The sequence below is a fragment of the Aotus nancymaae genome, unplaced genomic scaffold, assembly GCF_030222135.1.
Source record: "Aotus nancymaae isolate 86718 unplaced genomic scaffold, 86718_ANA_hifiasm-v0.15.2.pri h1tg000011l, whole genome shotgun sequence".
Taxonomy (NCBI): Eukaryota; Metazoa; Chordata; class Mammalia; order Primates; family Aotidae; genus Aotus; species Aotus nancymaae.
The window spans coordinates 1,360,603-1,380,676 of NW_026988422.1; the positions used below are offsets into that span (position 1 = coordinate 1,360,603).

General features: G+C 42.8%; 1 protein-coding gene across 5 annotated transcripts in view; it reads left to right on the plus strand.

Moving 5' to 3' along the window:
- The window catches only part of COL8A1 (collagen type VIII alpha 1 chain), a 239,243-nt gene that overhangs the window by 75,782 nt on the left and 143,387 nt on the right, over positions 1 to 20,074 (plus strand). For 2 of the 5 annotated variants that reach the window (XM_012477057.2, XM_012477070.2), the window contains exon 1: positions 13,867 to 13,932. The exons of 1 other annotated variant lie outside the window; for it this stretch is intronic. The gene's annotated coding sequence lies outside the window, so the exon portion shown is untranslated. Of the gene's footprint in view, positions 1 to 13,863; positions 13,933 to 15,276; positions 15,407 to 20,074 lie in introns of those variants that run through there. 2 more of the 5 variants (XM_012477065.2, XM_064374542.1) reach the window with 2 other exon arrangements.

Here is a 20,074-nt window from a genome sequence, read left to right on the forward strand (position 1 = left end):
ATGCATTTTTATCTGTGAATAAATCTGAATGGACAGGACTGTGTTTTAATTACGAAACAGGGGACTTGAATGCAGCAAGACAGCGGAATAGAAGGCACTACAAATCGTCCCCTCTCCCACCCAGGACATCAGCTTAACAACTATCTACACCAAAAAAAGCACCCTTCGTAAGAACCAAAGATGAGGTGAGCATTCACGGTGCCTCACTTTAACTTCCGATTGCTGAAAAAGGCGCTGAAGAGGTAGGAAAAACAGTCTTACATCGCTGACACCCACCCCCTGTCCCCGCACCTGGCAGTGGTGGTCTGGTGCAGAGTGTTTCTGTGCCCTGGCAGAGGGAGATCACAGCAACTGTGAGGCCCTGAACTCCGTGCTGCCTTACTATAACAGAACACAAATCCAGACCAAATTCAGCCGACGACGGCCCACAGGAGGAACATTTAAACCAGCCCCAGCTAGAAGGGAATCACGGATCCCAGTGGCTGGAACTTGAGTTCCTGCAAGCTTTGCTGCCATGCGCTACAGTGCCCTGGAGTCCCAAACTTGAAAGGCAGCCTAGACCACAAGGACTGCAACTTCTAGGCAAAACCTCGTGCTGAACTGGGCCCAGAGTCAGTGGATCTGGCTGGCAGGTTGGGGCAGGGTGGGGGGGTGGGCATGACCTACTGAGATACCAGCAGGCTGGCTAAGGAAGTGCTGGCATCACCCCTCCCCAACTCCGGGTTGTACAGCTCATGGCTGCAAAAGAGGCCCCTTCCTTCCTCTTGAGGAAAGGAGAGGGAAGAGTCGGGGGGACTTAGTCTTGCGTCTTGGTTACTAGCTCAGCCACAGCAGGATGGGGCACCGATCGGAGTCAGAGGCCCTAGCTCCAGACATTTCTAGACACACCCCAGGCCAGAAGGGAACCTGCTGCCTTGAAGGGAAGGACCCAGTCCTGGCAGGATTCGTCAGCAGTGAAACTCAGGTATGTGTCAGGGTTTTGGAGAAGACTCTGAGACTTGGCTGGTTTTGGGTAAGACTCAGCACATCCCCCTCTGTGGTGACTGCAGGGTGAGGCTCCTTCCACTTAAGAAAAGCAGAGGAAAAAGTAAAGGGCACTTTGGCACCTTAGGTACTAGCTCAGCCACAGCGGGGTAGAGCATCAAGCAGGTTCTCGGGGTCCCTGATTCCAGGATTTGGCTCTTTGACAATATTTCTGGACCTGCTCTGGGCCTGAGGGGAGTCCATGCCTTGAAGGGTGAGTCCCAGGGCAGGCAGCATTCACACAAGCTGACTGAAGAGCTTGTGGGCCTCGAGGAAACATCAACAGTAGCCTGGCAGTACTCCCCGTGGGCCTTTGGTGGCAGTGGCCACAGGGTGAGGCTCCTCCGTCTTTAGACAGGGGAGGGCAGAGTGGGAAGGACTGAATTTCATGGTTCAAGTGTCAACTCAGCTGCAGTACAATGGAACACCAGGTAGACTTCTAAGGTTTATGGCTCTAGACCCTGGCTCCCAGGCAGCACCTCTGGACCTGCCTGGGGCCTGAAGGACCTCACCACCCTGAAGTGAAGGACAAAGGCATGGCTGGCTTTGCCACTTGCTGATTGTAGAGTCCCAGAACCTTGAGAAACCACAGGTAGTATGTAGGAAGTGGGCACAGCGGGCCTTAGGCAAGCCCAGCACTGTGGCTTATGGCATGACCCAGGGCAGTTATAGTGGTGGTGGCCACGGGGATGCCTGTGTCACTCCACTCCCCAGCTCTAGGTGGCTCAGAACAGACAGACTCTGCTAGTTTGGGAGCAAGTAAGGGAAAAGAACAAAAGACTCTTCCTGCTGATCAAGAGAATTCTCCTGATCGTGTCCAAGACCACCAGAGTGATACCTTTATGAGTCTGCAAGAACCAGTGTCGCTGAGCTTGGGGTGCTCTCTAAAGCAGATATGGCTTAGATCACAGCACCCAAGTTCCTCTGAAAAGCTGTAAAGCCTTCCCAAGAATGACAGGTACGAACAAATCCAGGCTGACAAGATGACAATAAACACTTAAGTCTCCAATGCCTGGACACAGATGAACCATTCAGAAGCACCAAGGCCATCCAGGGAAACATGACTTCACCAGATGAACTAAGTAAGGCCCCAGGGATCAATCCTGGAGAAACAGATAATGCGACCTTTCAGACAGAGAATTCAAAATCGCTGTTATGAGGAAACTCAGAGAAATTCAAGATAACACAGAGAAAGAATTCAGAATTCTGTCAGACAGACTTAACAGAGAGACTGAAACAATTTTAAAGAATGATGAAACAATCTTTTTGAAAGTGCATGCCTTAGACCTCTGCAGTGGAGTACGCTGGCCCTGGGTTCACTGACTCAGTAAGATGTAGCGAAAACCGAAAACTATAATAAATGTCAACTCCTGTGAGCAACACCCGATTAAATTTCTTTCTGGCTTTTGCACAACAGTGGCAATGGCTATAATCCAGAACATAAACAAAAACTCATATGGAAGCAACAAACACATTTTTTAAAAACACACATTATTTCCCAACCCAAAGAACTCTTTGTGTAGGATTTTTGTCTGAGACTTATATTTATATTACTGAATAACTCCACCCAGTGAGTACAAAAAGGCAATATTTACATAGCCTAATGATTCACATATATGGACAATAGATATGCACACCAAGAAGTATGGCAATTCATTTTTGGAAATTGACTTAATGAGATGGTAACAAGGGAAGTGTGTGCATGGTCAGTCCCACGATAACTCAGACATTTACATTCTCATCTCTGGAAAATCAAGCCACTCATTCTCCACTGCCGATATGCTTTAAACCAACATGTAAACGATGGGCCAACTGCCACGAGTCGAATTTGCTAAAAACAGACCCATGGCATAAACAGAAACCAGAGCTTTAACCACTACTAATGCAGTGTGAAAATTCATAAGAACGATGCAAGTCTTAGACCTCTTGCTTCTTGAAGCTTACATTAGGGACTTGACGAACAATGATGAACAAGGACTGGAAAAAATCAATTCAGACTGTCACTTGAAATACTGTTCTCCCATAGCTCCATGTCGATTGTCCTGCTAACGTAGATTGTCTCTGGCTAAACTTACAACATATGCTGGCCCTCCCTGCCACCCGAAATGTCCTGTTTCCTGTGTATGTGTATGAGTGTGCTGCTTACCTAGTTTCTCCAGATGGGAGATGAAACCAGATTTGAAATCCCCATTGGGTCTTCCTACTTCTTTGCCAGCAACTTAAAAGTTTGGCATAATTCGGGTTTTTATAAAGAACTAGTCAAGAAGAACTGATTCTATACTATTAAAAAGTTAACAAGAATTTGCCAGTATATAATGCATATGATATACAGCCATGAGGGTGTATACCTGAAGTTTACTACCAATCTGTTTCTTCTTTAATAAGGACGGTTTGAGTCATACTCTACACATTCTTGGTTTTCTTCTTTTTCTGTTTCCAACCGCTAGACATTTTTAATCCAGAACCTGGCCCCATGAGGTTTTATCTCTTCACCCCTGATGCTCACGCTGACTCAACACGACATCCCAGTTTCCATCCTGCCGTGTCCCCATTAGACTTAGTACCTCTGGCATTGTTTTCTTCACCCCTATTTTCCACACATATTTATTGAACACAACTTTGTGTTCCAAGCACCGTCGAGGTACTGATGATGTAATGAAGACAAGACACTGATATCTGCCTCTCAGCTCTCAGATCAGGTCTCAGCCTGGTTTCTCCAGCTGTGTCTCCTGAGTCTTGAATAGTTCAGTGCTCCAAGAGGACCCCTTGGCCCACTAGCTGGCATAAATCATTAGGTAAGCATCTCAGCCAAATTGGCACTGATCCTCCAGAAGGGGGAAAGAGGGTATCCGTACAATGTCAGAGCTTCTTTCTTAGAGTGGCACTTGAGCATCCCACGACACTGTCCTGTCTCTTGTTGGTGTCAGGGCACATGCTACAACACCCTTGAAGCCTGCAATTGCTGAAAGGTCAGTGATTACAGTTGAAGATCTCTATATATCTTATTTACTCTTTTTGCTTCGGTTATTTGTACTTCTGCACCTAATGACTTTGTATAAATCTGTGTCATTCAAGGACATCAAGAAATGAAGCTCCTTGGTAGCACTCACTCCTTTCCCATACAAAAATAGGGGCAGAAGAAAGTTTTCAAACCATTCAAAATGAGTTGTCCATATGCAGAATTTCTAATAAATCTGTATCAAATTCTCTGCTCTAAATGAGATGTTTGGGCTGGATTTCAATAAGGACTCTTTTTCTCCTAATTCCATTATGATCTAACATTGAATTAATCTGTTTTACACAGGCAAATAAATGCGTTTGGCACATTAATGCTGAGTCTGAAGTATCTCTCCATCCATATGGGACAGTATCTGAAATCACAGCTATCACTACACACACTGGAAACACTTCCTCTGGGCAGAGTGCTGAAAGGGAGAAAAATGTTTACAAAATTAAAAAACAGAGAAAAACTCTGCATAAGAATGCCTCTGTCATGGATCTGTCTTCTCTTTACACAGATTACTGGAATTGATTAAATTTTTTGACATACGAAGGCAGCAACTACTGATATAGTGTGTCTCATTTCTCAGCTACCAAGTTTTAAAATACTACTGGTCCATGTGTCTGTAGTCTCAGCTACTCAGGACCTCAGGCAGAAGAATAGCTTGAACGCAGGAGGCAGAGGTTGCAGTGAGCTGAGATCACGCCACTGCACTCCAGTCTCAAAAAAAAAAAAAAAAAGCCCCCAAACCATTTCTTCTTTTTCTTTTCTCTTTTAATTTTTATACTTTTAGTAGAGATGGGATTTCACCATATTGGCCAGGCTGGTCTTGAACCCATGACCGCAAGTGATTTACCTACCTCGACCTCCCAAAGTGCTAGGATTACAGGTGTGAGCCACCACCATCGTGCCCAGCTGGTCGAGGCGGGGAGGGGGGGTTTGCTATTTTTTTTTTAATACAATACAATAAAATAAAATACTGCTTGCTCAACACTAATCACAGCCAAAGAAAATGGAATGAGAAAATAATATGGATTGCTTTGAAAAGCCTGAAGGGCTATCTCTACGTAAGACAGATTGGTGATGTGGGTGTTGGGGGTAGTACTGGTGGTGGAAGTGTAGCCATTTTGTTGACAGTTTCCCTAATTTAGGGCCCTCAGAGCACTAGTTTCGTGAGAAACCCCTTGGAAAGCAGGCAGAGTGTGGGGTTGGTTTTGCAGTCAAATAACCTCAGAAAACACTATGTATGACATTTAACTTTTGAAATCTGAAAAGGTCATTACCCATTCAAGGATCAGAATAGCCCTACAATGAAGAAATATGTTTAATTTTAATAATGCAAAATTTCTAAGACACAAATGGATTTGAAACATTTTTTCTACATAACACCTGTTAATATTCCAAGGCATTAGAGTTCCACAGAGAATCATTATTATTTAGAAGGAACACAGAATCAAATGTTCAGCTGAATCCAATGCTTATCATAATAGGCCAACTCCTTCCCCTCATGAAACCCCAAACTCTTGCCTATACTAGCAGCATGTAAGGTGAAATTCTTAATTTATGAGAAAGCCACTGATACTGACGTCCCCTTCAAAAATTAAAATCCAAGTTTGGAACCTAAGTAGGATGTCCCAAATGCCTATCATTTACATGTGCCTATATTTTTGCCACAAAGAGAAAAAATCAGAAGAAAATATATTCATGGATTTTAAAGACATATATAGCCCTCGTCTCAAATGAAAATTAAAAAAACTCAAAACCCTATACTAGTGTTTTGAGTAACAAGCATTCTCTGCTTTCAAGGACCTCACAGTCTTTTTGACCTCCTCTATTTGCGAAATGTATGTCCTAGAAGTTAGAAGGAAGAACAAGATAACACATATTAAAATAATAGTTAGCAGTCATTTGTTCAGATATAAACATACGTTATCTTGATAAATGTCACCACCTGTAAGAAACCCTCCTGACCCAGTCACACAGAGACAGGGAATGAAAAAGCCCATCCGATTCTGAACAGATGTTTTTCCTTTGCCATGTGGCCAAATGAGATCCTAATACCTTCCTAAAACTCTACGATGAGTCAGGCTTGGTGGCACATGCCTGTAATCCCAGCACTTTGGGAGGCTGAATTGGGTGGACTGCTTGATCACAAGCAAGTTCGAGACCAGTCTGGGCAACACAGTGAAACCACATCTCTAAAAAAAATACAAAAAAAAAAAAATTAGCTGGGCGTGGTGGCACATGTCTGTGGTCCCAGCAACTTGGGAGGCTGAGATGTGAGGATTGCCTGAGCCCTGGAGGTGGAGGTCACAGTGAGACTAGATTGTGCTAGTGCACTACAGCCTAGGTGATAGAGTGAGACCCTGTCTAAACAAACAAACAAACAAACAAAAAAATTCTATACACTATGATAATAAATACAGCACAGAAAGTCTAATAAAAAATGAAGTGTTCCAGAAAGAATGCAAAATGCAGAAAGGATAAATAAAAAATGTAAGAGAATAAGGAAATTAGAAAACAGAAGAAATGAGACTAAGAAAAATAAAGTGAAACCAAGACAGAATGACACAAATTCCTTCTGTAAAATCCAAGAAGGCCGAAACTGAGTTACAACTTACAGAGCTTCATGAGATCTGACCACTTCTTTTGCACAAGAATTTAAGTCTCTTCCCACTCCCTTACCTAGTGATCTAAAGTTCATTTAGTCATGTGCAATAGCTGTGATGTTCTGGCAAAGGGACTTACCTATTTCCTTATGCATAAAATGAAACTCCAAGAGTCTGACTTTCCTTCTAGGAAAACAAACAGGCTGCCAGAAATGAAGAGATCTGGTATTGGCACGCTCAATGCGCTCACAAAACCATATGGTGGTTCTAAGCAGAAATGACAGGGACCAACCATTATATGTCCACATTTAGGGAATCAATTCATAAGTAATATAGAAGCCAAGGTATATGGGGCTCTAAATTGCCCCCCTCAATGTCATGGAGACTCTCTAAGGATATCTTAGAAGATTATTTATCTTTAAAGGAAATAGATGGGAACTAGGCACCATGAGGGTGTCAAGCCATCATAGAAAGCCCAAAATTAAGTATTTCACTTCTCAAGTGCATTCAGCATTAGGTGCAACTTTTGTTCAGTCAGGCAAAACTCTTAGTGTGCAGTGGTATTTACAGAAGAGTATATTCTGACCCTTTATATTTCAAAGCAGTGTTGAAACACATCTGTTCAAATAACCCTCCCACCTCGACTGACTCACCTGGCAGAAAGAGTTAGTTTCCTGGCCAACATGCAGCCAGAACCTCCTGATCTTCAACCAAAATATATAAAGCATATCATTGTCTTTTTATCCCGAAAAGCACAGAGATGAACCAAGCTTTTCTTTTCTGTGTGTTCCTTAAAGATGTTTTCTTACACCCAGCATTCTGAGTAAACCATCTCAAAGCTCCCTCCAACGAGCGGGCTCCATTAGCTCTCCTATAGAGCCCTGTGCTTACCTTTCCCATAGAATTGACCTCAGTGAAGGGAAATTATCTGTCTTCCTCTCTCCCCTATCAGACTATTTAAAATCCTCAAAAGTGGGAAGCAAGCCATATTGATCTTCAGAACTCATTTCTATGATCCTGCAAGAAATGTACTAGGAAATTCGAAATATTTGTTTTTGTTTTGTTTTGAGCCAAATGAGGTAAAGGGGGCTGGGGACGGAGAAAGATAAGAGACTATTTAATTATTTATTTTTTAATCTCCACAACCCACAGATAATATTGACCACATTACTCTATGCTAGGCTTGGTGTCAGGGAAGAGGGCCAGGCTTTCAAGGAAAGAGCAGTAAAGTTGAAAAGAAAAGAGGTTAGCATATGTATAAGACGAGGTAGACTGAAAAAAAATTGCATAGAGAAGTACGAATTTTCCTGGGCAGTTCAGAAAACTAGCCGGAAAGCATTTCTTGAAGGTGGCATGGAAGTAATAAAGGATTTGAGCATGTGTCCATAGGCCCCAGCAGCAGGCGTTCCATCAGCCATCACGCAGAAGCTGAGAAGTAGAACAAATATTTTGAAAGGCAGATTATTTCCCCTAGCTTTATGCTAAGGGAAGCATAAAGCTGAAGCATAAAGCATGTAAATCAGACTGGAAGTAAAAACTGGGCCTGAACCTTGGAAAGTGGCCTTGAATGCCAAACACATATTTAGGTTTTTTGTTTTTTGTTTTTTGTTTTTTGAGGCGGAGTTTCACTCTCGTTACCCAGGCTGGAGTGCAATGGCGCGATCTCGGCTCACCGCAACCTCCGCCTCCTGGGTTCAGGCAATTCTCCTGCCTCAGCCTCCTGAGTAGCTGGGATTACAGGCACGCGCCACCGTGCCCAGCTAATTTTTTGTATTTTTAGTAGAGACGGGGTTTCACCATGTTGACCAGGATGGTCTCGATCTCTTGACCTCGTGATCCGCCCGCCTTGGCCTCCCAAAGTGCTGGGATTATAGGCGTGAGCCACCGCGCCCAGCAAGAAGCTGCTTTCTGAGTCAGATTGTTCTCTCTCTCTTCCTGTGTGGTGCTAGAAGCTCAGCTTCTCCTCCTCCTGTCCTTGGACATCAGACTCCAGGTTCTTCAGCCTTTGTACTCTGGGACTTGCACCAGCAGCCCCAATGGGCTCTCGGGCCTTTGGCCTCAGGCAGGGCTGCACTGTCAGAATCCCTGGTTTTGAGGCTTTCAGCCACTACCAGCTTCTCTCTTTCCCCAGCTTGCAGGTGGCCTATGGTGGGACTTTGCCTTGTAATCATGCGATTCAGTTATCCCTAATAAACTCATATATATATATGAGTTTTTTATATGATGTGTGTGTGTGTGTGTGTGTGTGTGTGTGTACCTCCTACTGGTGCTGTTCCTCTAGAGAACCCGAATACATATGCCTAAATTGAGCATGTATATCATTGTATGTTGGGTTGACTTCATGGGGATGTTGAGTAAGTGGAGTGCCCACCAACTGGCACAGAGCAGGCATCTGGAAAGAACCTTAGAGAGGGTCTCGTTAAGCTTCCTTATTTTACAAATGCAAACACTGAGTCCAAAAAGATAAAACACCTGCCCCAAGTTTTCACTCCAAGTTTTCACTTAGGTAGTTAGCGGCAGAGCTTGGACTAAACTCCAGATTTCCTGACTCCCCATGCAGTGCTCTTTACAAAGCCAGCGGGAGCTGTGAGGCAGTCATCCGTGGGATCACCCCCATCAGTCAGCTCTACCCCATGGGCCAACAGGAAAACAGTGACTCACAAAATCCAACAGTCCTTTGGAATGTGTAAGAGGTGTGCCTTTCTTCTGTGCTATAAAGCGTTTTCCATTTTTGTAAATAAAACCCCATTTTAAATGCCATAGGAGAGTTGGCAATTTTAAGCACCTTAGAGACTGCCATCATATTTGGTCACGCTTAGCACGGGCTAAAACTGACTGACTGATGAGTCATTTGATAGATGGAGAGCAAATTTCGGTACACCATATTTCAAATTGTCAGATTTATTTCAAGTGAGCACACCTGTCTGTGACTTTTGCTTAGGCCAAAAGCCACATTCATTTGCATTTTCAAGCTCTAAGGAGTGAAAGGAAGAATCAGAGCTTGAAATCTGGGAAGGGCAACACAAAAAAATAATTGAAAGTTAGCTATTGAGAACATAGACTTGAATGTGCGGTTTTAAAAGCCAGATCCCATTGTTTTCCACTCCAGGAATCCTTGAAAACTCAAGGATCTCATGCATCAGGCATGTTATTTAGGGATAATATAAAGCTACAGCAGGTGAAGAAGAGACTGGGCTCCTCAGACACACAGAGAAGACACCACCCTTCATGTGAATCCCATATGTCATCCTGGCCACACCGTGAGAGGGTCCTGCCTTCCTACAACCACACCCACTTCCTACAACCACACCCACTTCCTACAACCACACCCACTTCCTACAACCACACAGGGCACTCCAGGGAAACGGGTTAGAACTATTACTGTTTCTGCCACCTTGCTCAGGTCTCCAAGTCTGCAGGACACAGAGACTCTGTTTTCTGTATTTCTAAGTATGCTAACAAGCCAAGATGTTCAGGCAAGCATTCCTCTGCAAAGCTACAGTAAAGACCCTATATTCAAAGAAAAATGAAATCCTGAAAATATGCCATTTTTCACCATGCCATTCTACTGCTCAAAAGTCTTCATTGATTCTGCATTGCCTACACAATAGAGTTCAGACTATGAGGTGACATTTAAGACCTTCCACAAACTGACCTCATCCCTCCCCTCCGTTTCTCAGCCTCTTCATTCTACTACATGGACTCATCTGTTCAGTCATGCTGGCCACTTCACCACCTTCTGAACATTCCTGTGACTTCCCTGGTTGCACACATTCCCTCCCTCGCCTGGAACGTACTTCTGTCTGTCACTCATCTATTCAAATGCTACTTTCCATGGCTCAGCCCAAATGCCACCTCCTCCCTGAAGTCTCTTTACTAAAATTCAGCTATCTGGATTTCAAGCTTTTCTTCCTCTGCAAGAACAGAGGTCATATTTTCCTCTGCTTTGAATACCTCACACTCTCTGATATCCACTCTTAATAAATATTTGTTAACTGATTAATTCTAAATAAACTCCAAGAAAGGATTACATGTGCAAAGCTCTCAGAAGTAAGGTAATGATCTGTAGCCGTTATAGGCACACAATGGAAACTTCAGAACATCTAGTATGTTGTCATTGGATTCCATTCTTTCCACACAAGACCAAACTAGGTCATTTTAAACCTAAGTCACCTTCAGAGAGATTCTAGGAAGGGCACACTCAGCGTCAGCAAAGAGATCACATTCCTGGATTCCCAACTTGTTGTCCAGGTCTCCTCCTGAATCAGACTCAGGCAAGTGTGAACTGGAGAAATGAACTAATCATTAGCACCATCCGAACAAAATGAAAGCAGCGCTTTTGTTATGCTGGCTGGATATTCAGCTTTGAAAGGAGGAAAGAAGAAAAAATAAGAAAGACAGCCTACAGCCATCCATTGCCTTTTCTTCAAATGTGCTTTTCTTGCCTTTTCTGTTTCTTTTTTTCACACATATGTGATGGAACTGGAATGTCTGAGAGGCATTAACTTAGGATTGAAAAGATGGTTTGTTCTAATCTTGATAAAGGTATTTACTATCATGCTTTATCACCCAGATTCTCTTCTAACAGAGTCCCATTTTGTTTACCCAGAACACATTTCTTTGCTAAATTAAAAAGTTCCAAAAGTGGGGGTATCATGCGTGTAAAATCACACCTGATTTCAGGGTGAGGTCCAAGAATAGATAACGCAGTCCTATTTCTAGGTCGAGTAACAAGATTCGTTTGACAGACTTCACTCAGTAGATTTGGCCACATCCTCAAAAGACATACTTTTTGGGAAAAGGAAAACTAAGTATGGAGTTTTCCTTTTCCATATGGAGGGTAAGAAAAGAGTAAAACTAAATAGCAAATGGGCAGAAAAGCTGATGTGAAAGTTTTGGCTTTCTAAGCATTCATTAACCTAACAAATGCTGACCATCCTCTATTGCCAGTGCTCAGTGTTGCCTTTTATTCAATTACCCAGACTACACATATTTATCGAGCACTTATTTTCTGCTAGCTAGTAAACCACTAGTTATAACTTTGTGCAGCCAAAAAAAACATTGAATATAATTCGAATAGGGAACGCAGAGATAAAAAAAATTACAAAACGTAAGGCAAATAATCAGCGATGCAAAACATTGTGAGTAAATTTTAAAACTCTAATGTCAAATTTGTGTTTATGATAAAAATCTTAAATTTTTTATTTCATATATGATTGATCTTTCTTCACATCCCAGGCACATGGGAGTTTACTTCGTTGACTCCCAGGTGTAACCAATTGAGAATGACCTTAGTTACAAAGGAAGCAATTGAGGCTTTGAGCTCTTGAAGCTAACAGATGGAAATACGTATGTAAAAAACTAAGTCCAGGGTAAACGCGGCACATATGGTGGTAAGTATTATTATTATCCAAATAGCACCATTGGGGATTTTCTTAATAGATTCTTTTAAAATCCTTTTTTTACAGTTGTGGACCTTTTCTAGACCAATAGTTCTTTAGAAGAGGAGAGGGGATTTTGCCCCTTAGGGACATGTGGCTATGTCCAGGGACATTTTTTATTTTCACAGCTGGGTGGGGAGTGGGGAGTGGGTACTGCTGCTGGCATCTGGTGGGAAGAGGCCAGGAATACTGCATGACATTCTACAATGCACAGGAGAGGTCCCTGCAACAGAGGAGTACCCTCCCGAAAACGTCAGTAGCGCTGAGGTTGAGGAATTCTGCTCTTCAACATCATGTTTCCTTCTCCTGGAACCTGGTACCAGTCAAAGACATCAGGATCTAACCTGAGACCAACCCAGGTGTTCTATATGGCAGCCTGGTGTACTGAAGAGTGCCTAAGGTTTGCAAGCTCGCTAGCTGTGGCTCTCCTTCTCGCTAGCTTGAGATCGTTGTTTAAACCCTTAGAGACAGATGCCTTTCTCTAAACTAAAAAAAAAAAAAAATCTGCTCAATATCAATCATAGCTACCTCATAAGGTTGTGGTGAACACTGAATCCAGTGCATATATATATATTCAGTGCAAGTTCGTTTTTTTCATTTCTTTTAGCCTGCCCATCCCTCCCCCCTCCCATTCCCCCCCCTTTCCTCCCTCCTGGTACCGTATTTCCCAATCCAAGTTTCAGGTTCTCTTTTAAAATGCTTTAATTCCTTTGGTGACAAAAATCAAGCTTGGGCTAGGAAGTGAGTCACCACTCCGCAGTGAAAGGAGCTTGTTTTTCTTTCTCTGAATGCATTTCTTAGTAATTTCAGACTGATCCTTTAGCCACTTGTTGGTTGAATCCTCTCTTAATGTTTAAGACACACCGATAAGAGCTGTGGCACCAAGGCGTTTTCGGGTTGTTAGGAATGGGAGTGTTTTAAATACCGAAAACAACCAGAGGGCAGAGAGCTCTGAAATCCTGTTACATAAGCAGACGCTGGAAGACCCAGGCTGCTTCTGAGGTTCCCTCTCCCGCAGCAAGTCCACGGATCCTCCCCAGCGTCGCTGGATTTACTTCAATGCTGCCGAAGTCTCAAGAGGGGCCTCTGGACGCTCACAGGACAGGCAGCGCAGGAGCTTTCTGTCCAATAAGCCTTGAGTGCCGGGAGAGGGATGGGCTGAGCTTCCCCTGCGGGCGGCGGGACAGGCCGGGCCGGGGGCTGCCTGGGGCCGGGTCCCGCCCGCCCTGCCCTGTGGCTCTGCCGCGCGCTCGGACGCCCGGCTTCTCTTCCCTTGCCTGGCTCAGGAGCCCTTCATTTCTCCCGAACGCTGTGCAGCTTTCCAAATTCCCAAATGCACAGAAAACACCCTGCAGAAGCCACAGTCACCCTCGATTCCCCTGCCAAAAACTGTCAAGCGAAAACGGAAAATACTCCCATCCCCTTTTCTTCCAGGTCCTCCCTGTCTGTCTGTCTGTGTGTGTCTGTCTCTCCCTGTCTCTCTCTGTCTCTGTCTCTCTGTCTCTGCTATTCGTTGTCTCCCCGCCTTTCCCTCTCTGTGGTCTAGGTCCCTCTCTCTCTTTTTTTCCCTTCTCCCTCTCTCCCTCGTTTCCACTCCTTCCTCCGTCGTGACCGCCCCGCGCTGCCCCGTGGCCTCCCCTCCCCCTCGCGGGCTCCCGCGCTGCCCTCCCGTCCCCCGGAGAAGAGTGTCCAGCGCCTCCCGAGGCCGCCTGCCCGCCCCTCCCTGCCCACCTACCATGAGGGGCGGCTCCTCCCACCTGCCCATAAAAGCCAAGCGCGTGTCGCCCGCGGCGGATCGCAGCCTTCCCGGCCCTCTCCGTGGGAGCCCGCGAGCCTCTCCCGGTCCTGCGCGCTCAAGGTAAGACGGCGCTTCTGCGGGCGGCCGACCCACGCGGCGGCTGCGGGAACCGGCCACCGTCGCCCGCGCGCTTGCTGTTGGCTTAGAGCTGATTCTTGCCGCTGCTCCTTTAGCAACTGGTTTGAAAACAAACTTCTGTCTGAATGGTAAAATAAAAGCTCCTTCGGGAAGAAACAGCAGCATAAATAGTGCAAAAACCTTTCTCTTTATAAATCACTTTTTATCCTGTTGCTGATGGTTGCTGAGGTTAAAATGTATCTGTTTGGGGGTGTTCTACTGACGTTTTTCATTGTACATATTTCACACATCAGTGGGGGCAAGGAGAACGTTGTCCCATTGTAAAAAATGGACTTTAAAAGAACACAGTTAACTTCCTAAAAATAGCACAGCCAAAAGGTCTGCTAACAATTTTGTGATGTTTTCCAAACCACCAAGACAGCTTCTGTGAGTCCTTTAAAAAATATCTTTCCAAGTTTTAGCACTTGGAAAAAATGATGTGAACCGGTGCCCTTTGCACAGGGAGTCATCAGGTGGCTGGTAGATAGGAAAGATCAAATCCAAATTTGCAAGGCACGTTTAGAATATGCTCTCTCACCAGTCTATCTTCGCACGACATCCTAAAATGAGAATTGTGATGGAACTAAGAAAGTGTATAAAAGAACTTCATGAATTTCTATACACACACCTAAACATAAAGCATTTCAATATGTTTCACAGTAAGAGAAAAATACAGGCCAGATTATACAATACTTCTGTGCAGGCCAGATGGTTGTAAACAAAGATCAGCTAGAAAGGCTTTGGAAGTTTTAATCCTTCTTTCCACCCTTTTTTCCCCTCATTTAGTAAATAAAAGCCTACCTGATTGGCCCAATTCTCAGAGATATTTAGTGTTTAAGTTACCCTCTTTGAAATAAAATGATCTCTTCTTATTCCTAAGGTAGAATAAATGTGCACCTGTGAAAGAAAAACATACTCCACAGCCACTTCTATAAAACCAGACACTGGGTCCGTGAAGTTTGCAATCAAATTCTGTGGGTTGTGTGGGATGAAACTCTCTCATGTGGGAGAACAACCCTCCTCAAATGTTTTCTCTGGGGAATTGCACAAGACCACTTAGAGAAGGGAAACCAAAACTGCCAGTCAGGAAACCAAACCACTCTTTTAGCCCTTAAGGTTCTTTTTTTTTTTTTTGAGACGGAGTCTCACTCTGTCACCCAGGCTGGAGTGCGATGGCACAATCTCGGCTCACTGTAACCTCCGCCTTCCAGGTTCAAGCGATTCTCCTGCCTCAGCCTCCTGAGTAGCTGGGATTACAGGCACATGCCACTGTGCCCAGCTAATTTTTGTATTTTTTTTAGTAGAGACAGGGTTTCAACATCTTGGCCAGGCTGGTCTCAAACTCCTGACTTCGTGATCCACCCGCCTCGGCCTCCCAAAGTGCTGGGATTACCGGCGTGCCCTTAAGCTTCTTAAAGTAAGAAGAGAAATGTTTCTTTTCTTTTTTTTTTTTTTGGTTTATTTATATTATCTCATGTGGAAAGAAAAAAACTCATCGAAGCTGTGTAAAATTCTCCCCTATTAAAGAAACAAGACTCATTAGAAATTTAACTTAGGTCTTCCAAACCACTTCTCCTCTTCTTTTGCATGTCAAAAGTAATAAAAATATTTAAAAGTTCTGTTTGAAATAAAGAGGATTCAACTCTTCAAATGCAAGAGTTATATGTAAAGTTTCAGTCATGTTAAATTTGTCTTCATTGGAAAAAATTATTGTAAGGAGTACAGTCTCCTTTAAGCAAATGATATAAAATTACTATTGGCCAAGATAATATATGACCTGAGCGTATTAGCACACCTTTTATCTCATGCCGCGATGCAGACTGCTTGCTTTCTATCTGATGTAAGCAGGTAATCAGCCATGACAAGAGTACAGGTATGGGACCAGGCCAAACCAAGTGTGTGCTACATTCAAGTTAATTCTTCTTTTATGGTAGTGCCTGACTCACACCCATTATCACCAGGAGGAAAATACACTGCTTCATTCACCAGATCCCCTAAGTTATCTTTTCCTGGGGTGGAGGGAGAAATGCTCCTAGTTTAAATGAGCTTCCAGTTATTCCTATGTTTGAGGATGAAAGCGTTCTCCAAGGGTTTGCTTCTGCTTTCTCTGGCAATTAATCCACTTGACCAGCTATGGACTATTTAACAGGAACTGCCTTGCCTATGTCTCATCAAGTTAAACCCCCTAAATAACTGAGTGAGATCATCTTAGATTGCTCATGATCTAACTTTCCCAGGCGCAAAGCTATCCTTTCTCCATAGGGTACACATCAGGCAAGATGACACAGCTCTTCTTAAGTTTTTAGAAAAGTCAATGTTGAAGTTTCATGTAGTTACCCCGAAATCTCCCCTTCTGCATAGGATGTGGAGACTTCACATGAGTCTCTTCTTTTTGCCATTATATAGCTGCCTCTTGATCAAGTCCATGGCTGTACCCAACCAACACCATTGCGGCAGGCTTGGGAGGACTTCTTAATGTTTCTCAGTAAAGATACGATGAGAAGCTGCCCCTTTCATTAGAGACCCAAGAAGGGCACTCTGCTGATTTTGAGGGTCCACCGTTCCTACAGAAACATGTATTTTAGATGTCTACTATTGTCAGCATTACAAAATGATATCCTTTTCATGATCAGAAAACATATGTCATGTTGTTCCTATTTACAAAACAAAAATCAAGGAGAAGAGGATTGTGGTGAACAGGGACTTGAACGAGGAGCTGGAGGAATCGCACAAGTGCCCTAGGAGAAAAGCAGGTTTAGGAGCTCTGTTAAGAAACACTTCTCCGGATGCTCATTTATGTGGATTAAGGGGATGGGGAAGAGCAAAACTCCATATCTGTTCTTGTCTTTTTCTTTGTTTGTTGTTTTTTAATCAGTGAAAGTATAAGACCATCTCTACTGTACCCCTCCTTAGCCCTCCTTTAACAGAAAAGAACAGCTTGGTTCTAATGAAGAAAATCATTTCAGTTTTGCCCCATATTAAAAAATCCACAGTAATTTGCTAGTCCTAATTCTAAAAGTCACACGATGGGTAAAAACAGTGTCTAAAACAAATTTTTAACTAATGGTTGGATCACATCAACAAAACCAACCCTAAGTCTCCTGAAAAGTGTAATGTTGAGTGCTTATTTGCAAGTTAGAAGTTAGAAACAGCAATTTACTCCTTACCCATGGTTAATCACTTTGGTATGAAAACTTGCAGAGATTGAAACACACTGTATTTCCTAAAACCTCTGGTCATCCAAGTAACCCTCTGACTTCCTTCTATTCAACCAGACCCCATAAACATGCATGTACATAAGTTAAAGAAGGTACAGATCTTGAAACTTGAGTGTATTCTTGTGAAAGGTGCACTATTCTAACTATTGAATGAAAATAAAACCAAAAGGAGAGGAGAGGAGAATTAAGGGGATGAATGCCCTTTGGAATTGAGAGACTTTCTCTTTAGCATTGTGTAAAAAGCATCTCTCAATCCCTAAAGCATCTAGGAATACACTTTCTTTTTAAAGAACCTGCTCTTAAGTTGTCACAAAATGCTAAGAATATAATGAAGAAGATCTTCCAGTGACCTGGCAGTCATTAACAGCAGTTTACACCCCACGGTACTAAATTATAGCTCTGCTAAACTTCCCCTTTCCAGAGAGATAATGAGTGAGAAGTGTGAGCATTAAGCACATTTCAACACCAACAGAGAAAAGCGGCTAATCAGGGATGCCTCTATCACTTTAGTAAATGTGTTTGTTGTTTGAGGAAGAAGCTTCTTTATTGTTTTTCCTCAAGCAGATTTGCAGGAATGGGGTTAAACGGAGTCACACGAGGTTAGAATATCTGTAAGCCTGGAGCCCTGTGTACTCAAGTCCATGAAGCCATTGAAATTGCATCAGATCAAACTGAAGTGAATAAAACAATAAGTGTTCACCAAAACTGATCATAGGGTAATCAAATTAAAATAATGAATTCTAACTTCTCAATATAGGATAAGAGCAAAAGCAACAATTTTAGCTATGTAAAATATGAACACACAACTGACAATTCACCTTCAGTGACCTCTATTTATTTGGGGCTCACTTCCATCGTCCCTCTGGGACAACAAAAACTGGCCCTTCTTTCCTTTAGCAAACCTTTCACAATGTGCAGATGCAGTCACAGTCCCTCTGTGACATCTCCTTTGTTCTTTCACTGGAAGAAATCTCTTTTGAATTCTCAAAGAACAGGTTTGTAAAGAACCACTCATACTGTGGCTTCTCTCATTACCAAAAGTTTCCTCATACTTCTCTTAACTAGGATGTAGATTTTCACCCTATCAAATGTAAAAGTTTCACATTTTTCTAAACTTAATTCATATACCTAAGAGAAAGTAATTTAAAATTGCTACTTGCCTCCAATAGAACATCTGAGATGAGGTTTCAAAGCCGTTTTACTGATCCAGTACCTATTACAACTTCTTGGAAATTGAAAAAACCTTAGAGAATCACAATAGGTAAATGCTGAAAAAGACCTTGGAGCTAATTTTAACTGAAAGTTAATTTTACAGGTGTAAGAGATCAGAAAGGTTCATGTCTTTCCCAAGGCCACCCAGATGAGTACAGCACACCCAAAGCTGGAGTTCACACAGCCAAAGTCTCCAGCCTTAATCCTGAATAACTACAATGTGGCTCCCCGTATAATGTGACTCTACGGTGTCGTTGACCATGCTGAGTGTTCTGTAGGCACTTAACATACAGGGTTCTCAGAAACCATAGCTTGGTAGAGGTTGGACTGCAGCTATACCTCTGCTACCACATGTCTAGGACCCATTGATATAAATTCTTGTGAAGAGTGAAGTCAGTGGTCACTGCCATCACAGGGATGGTGTGTTTTTAATCAGCCTAGGATATGGTACAGAGTAGCTTCTCAGTAAATCTGTATAGAGCGGATGAGTGAATGGGGGAAAAGGCTAGGCATAAAATATCCATTTTCCTAAACTCCTTTCTTACTTGTAGAAAATATAGTCTATAAAACTACTTTCTACAAAGTAAGGAATTTACAAAGTAAATTTTACTTTGTAGAAAATAGAGCCTATAGGGACATATAGTGACTCAGATCTCAAATGTATTGAGTTTAAGATTCTCCTTTGCTTTGAAAAATGTAAGAGAGTTCATTAGCAATTGCTAAGCCATTTCCTCTCTGCAATATTCTCACTAGTTCTTCCCACATTTACTTGAGTTCTAGAAGCTATATTATTTTTTACAGGAGGCTTAAGATCTAGTTCCAATATTCACTTGAAAGAACAAATGTATTAGAATGTGATAATTTACAGCGTAATTCTCCTCTTCTTCCACCCATTTCTACCTTCCCCAGCCTTTAATGAGAGAAAGAGCAAAATACACATAATGGATAGTCAGAGAGAACATTAAGTGACACATCAGTCAGAACGTGTAGGTATGAAATCGGTTGTGACCGAGGGGAGAGGTGATCGAGGGACTAAGAGTATAGATACAGGACAGTGAAGCTAAGGGAGTTTATTCCTCTGAAACAGAAGAAGGATAATCTCTGAGAGTTTTGAAGTGCCACAAGAGATTTTCGTAGGATTGTCTAAAACCGGACCCTCTCAAATACTTGAGGGATGACTTTCTGTTTGAGTCAGGGTTCTTTAAAGGCAACACTAACTGAAGCCTGGATCACACAGGTGAAAGCTTTATAAGCACTATATCTACTAAAACTCTTCTTATCCCTTGACTGGACCTCGAGTGGGGAAAGAACCTCATTTCACCTCCTTTAGACATGACTCTAACCCAGGACAATAACTCCATGGATGCCAAGTCATTGAAGTATTCTCTGCTAAAATAACAACACAACTGTTGGTAACACATAAAGTCACTCCAGCATAGAAAGTGATGAAGGCAGAGAAGAATATTCTTTTATTGTTTCTGTAAACAATTTACCCTGAATAAGCAGACAGATGTTATCCCAGATGCTTTTCCACTTTCCTCTAAAGCATGCCTGACAATTGTTTCCATATCTCCAAAATAGTGTGTTTCTAAAATTTATTTATTCTATGTTAAATTTAACATCGTCTATGGCTAAGCATCATTGTGAAAATGTTC